Below are 3967 nucleotides of genomic sequence, written 5' to 3'. Positions count from 1 at the left end.
GCTGGGTTAAAGGTTGGACTCGAAGGTCTTGGAGGAGTTTTCCAGCCTGAGCAGTTCTGTGATTCCATAAATCACAGGTCGCCGGGAGCTTTGCTCTCTTCCTGCCCTTGGACTCTCAGGGTTTTGAGGCCGTTCTTGGGGTTTGATGCAGCAGTGCTGCTGAGACAGGACAACCATCACTCTCTGGGAGTGAAAAGCTCCCCAAATTGTTCTCTTTTTCTGGGCACGAGCCGAGAACAGGGAGCGAGAGGAGCGTGAGGTGGTTCCGGCCGAGAGGCCGCACCCAGCCCTCTGCAAGTCAGTTGGGTTGCTAATTAAATCCTTTCTCCTGATTATTTATAGCCCTCTATTTACTGGCTCATTGATTTTAGAGGCCATGTTAGTTTGCTTTTTTACATGTCTGTCTGAATGGGTAGATTATAACTTATTACACAAAGAACAAGTGAATTGGTGTCAGAATGATCTATTGCACAGATGGTCTGCGAGGAAAGGGCCTCTGTCTTTGGCTCTGGAATACTGAGAAGCCAGGGAAAGATGCTGAGCCCAGTTCATTTGGTGCAAAATAGGAGTGTCACCCCTGCCAGTGGCTGTTTTGGGAAGCTCAGGACATTGGATCCATGCAGTTCCTTCTGGTGCTGGCTGAGGGTCAGAGAGGAGACAACTGGGGAGGAGGACACCAAAAAGCTGTCTGGGAAAACACCAGGATTGTGGATGGTGAGGGAAAAAAGGCTGTGTGCTGCCCACAGTGAGAGAACTGTGGGATGTTAATTGGAATTAGCAGGCAGCAGCCGTGAAAACAAGCTGATCCCATGTGGAGCTCTGGCACGAGCTGCTGCAAGGGCTGGAGGTTTGTGTGACTGCAGAAGCAGAGAAGGTGATGGGAGAAGAGAGACCTGAAGAGATCCTGAGCACAAAGTGACTCTGCTTTAGGAAACCCCATAAGTCACTGTGGGGAAATCAGCAGGATGAGCTTCCTGGATTCTCCTCCTTCGTTCCTGGCAGCTGCGCTGGGCCACTGTCACGGGGAGAAAAGCTGGAGCTGGGAGAGCTGATCCAAAGTGCCCTTAATTGAGTCCAAGCTAAAATCAAAGAGGAAGCTGGGAGCAGAGTTAACCCAGGAACCTGAGGCAGTTCAGTGAGCAGGAGCCTCCTGCAGTGCCCATGTGGAGGCTGAGAGAGACCAGCAACCCTCAGCATCCCCCAGAGCCAGGGAGGGAGCACAGAGGAGGAGCTCAGCCTGCAGACACATTAACCCCAGCACACAGGGCTTTGTACCTTGCAGGACCTTCAGTTTAAAGGGTTCAAACCCATTTCCCAGGGGTGAATGATGTTTTTGTGGTGTATTTATGTGGTGGTGCCTTAAGATCGAGCATTCCCAGTTGTGGCTGGGAGGGAGCTGTTGGCACTCTGGCAGGAGCTGGAGCTGGGTTGTGTGTCACAGGGCAGGGTCAGGCCTTGCCCAAGGACAAACAGCTGCTGTGGTGGCCCCAAAGAGCCTCACAGTCAGGGGGGGTGGAGGGTCAGAGGCCGTGTCCATCACTGCAGCCCTGGAAAACCAGTCAGGCTGTTTGTGCAGCACCAGCTCCAGACTGAGCCAGCACTCAGCATGTTCCAGTGCTGCCTGTCACCATCCTGAGGACAAACAACACAGATGGAGTGGGAATTGGATCAGGAGGGGTGGGATCTGGAGCCACAACTGTTATTAGGAGACCACAGAACCACAGAACATTCTGGTTGGAAAAGACCTCCAAGGTCATCAAGTCGAACCTTTGAACACACCCCATGCCCACTAAACCACACCAATGAGTTCAACATCCCTCATTTTTTGAAGACTTCCAGGGATGGTGACTCCACCACTGCCCTGGGCAGCTGTGCCAGTGCTGAACCACTCTTTCAGTGAAGAAATTTGACATGAAGTCGGTTATCCCATGGTGCAAATAATGCCAAGATTGCAGGTTTGATCCCTGGGGGGGCTGTTCTTTTAAGAGCTGGTCTCGATGATCCTCGGGAGTCCCTTCCAACTCCCAGTATTCTGGGATTCTGTGACACCCACCATGAAGCCCTGGCTGGGTTCTGAGGCCACCCAGGTGCCTGTACCCCAGTTTTTAGGTCAAGTTTTTAGGACAAATTTTTAGGCACCCTTGGCACTCCAGCTGTGAAGTGGCAGCAGGTCTCTTGCTGCCCCTGCTGGGGGGTATCTGACATATCCCTGCAAGTCACAGAACAGCCAAACCTCACCCAAACCCAACCTATCCCAGACCCTGTAAATTCAGATGCAAACAGGCAAAAAAACCTGGTGGTTTTTTCATTTTCTTTGCTGTTCGGGGCCTTTCCTCCAGGTGTTGATTTGCCCACTGCTATGTCAGCTTGGACCTGACCTTTAAATTTACTGTGTTTGCAAGAAAAGAAAACAGGTTCTTTCCCTCTCTCCCCCAGTTGTTTTGTGCTTAAAGGAAAGAGACTTTTGTTTCAATAATCATAAACACAGAAGGGTCCCCAGAGGGTTGTTCGAGACTCCAAGCTAGTTAAAAAGAACATTTGCATGAATTAAAGAGCAACAACAAGTCACCACTGATCTAAGCTGCTTTCTAGTGCTTAACTCGTGTCTGTAGGTGGGGAAAAGCGAGACAGGCCGGTAGGAGGGAGGAAAGATGAAAACTGGGATGTTTGTTCTGCTTTACAAGCAGAAACCGGGGGAACAATCCCTGTCCTTCAGCACCACGTGGACACTTTGTGCTGTAACGAGGCGTAAAGGACAACAATCCTCTCTCCAGTGGCTCAGACTTTTTGTCTCTCAGCAGCCAGACCCGGGATTAAGAAGGAATAAAGGGAGTTTTCACGCTGAGCCCGCTGTTATTGGGAGCTGCTGCAGCACAGGGAGGATGGTGGATTTGACTCTGGAGCTGCAGGAGCCACGTTGGGCACCAGCCTGGGTGCTTTTCCTTCATCCTTCCACTTCAAACCCTGGATGAACCCTGGATGGGACTCCCAGGCTGCTGAAGAGCAGCTGAATTGCATGGCAGGAATAAAACCCCCAAAGGGGGCACATCCACAGCTCTTAAATACACACAAAGAGGCACAAAAATACAGTTTGCCTGTGTCTTGCTGGTGTTTCTTTTGTTGACCTCGGGTCTTGTTTATAGATGTTATTATTTGATTGTTATTAATGGTGTGAATGTTATTAATGGTCAGGGCAGGCTCAGGGTGGATCTCAGGGAAAGGTTCTTCCCCCAGAGGCTGGTTGGGCACTGCCCAGGCTCCCCAGGGCAGTGGGCACAGCCCCAAGGCTGCCAGAGCTGCAGGAGGGTTTGGACAACACTCTGAGGGACAGGGTGGGATTGTTGGGGTGTCTGTGCAGGGCCAGGAGTTGGATGGAGGATCCTTGGGGGTCCCTCCCAGCTCAGGATGTTCTGTGAGTCCGTGTCTGACCTCAGCAAACACGACCGTTCTGCTCCTCCTGGTTCCAGCTGCACAAGAAGCCACTTTGGGAAGTCTCCAACCCCGTGAATGGTTTCCTGGCAGACCTGTGGGCTGTTTCCCACACTGGCTCCTGTCCTGTGGGAATCCATGGGATGGGGTTTAAAGGAGCCTCCAGCACTGCCCAGCACTGGGCAGGTTGTGTTAAGCTGCCCAAAAGCTTTACTGGGTTGATGTGAAGGCCACCAGTCACTCAGGACCCTCAAAGCCACCCTCTCCCCTTCCCCTTGTCCCCTGCCAGGGATGAGACGTGGCCACAGACACATCAGAGCCCACACACCTACACACGACTCTGTATCCAGCATTATACCTCCTTGTTCCATCCCAGCACAGCTGGGCAGCTGGGAAGATGAGGATAAACTCCTCCAGGGGCTGACTAAAATCCTGTTGTGTTGTTTGTTATCCTGCCACACGAAAGGGATGTGAAACCATCTCCTCTGGAGCTACTGCTGGGACTCCACAGCCTTTCACAGCTACAGACACGGGCCTT

The sequence above is a fragment of the Manacus vitellinus genome, unplaced genomic scaffold (genome assembly GCF_001715985.3).
Source record: "Manacus vitellinus isolate BGI_N305 unplaced genomic scaffold, ASM171598v3 scaffold_52_pilon, whole genome shotgun sequence".
Lineage (NCBI taxonomy): Eukaryota > Metazoa > Chordata > Aves > Passeriformes > Pipridae > Manacus > Manacus vitellinus.
This window is presented reverse-complemented; position numbering follows the sequence as displayed.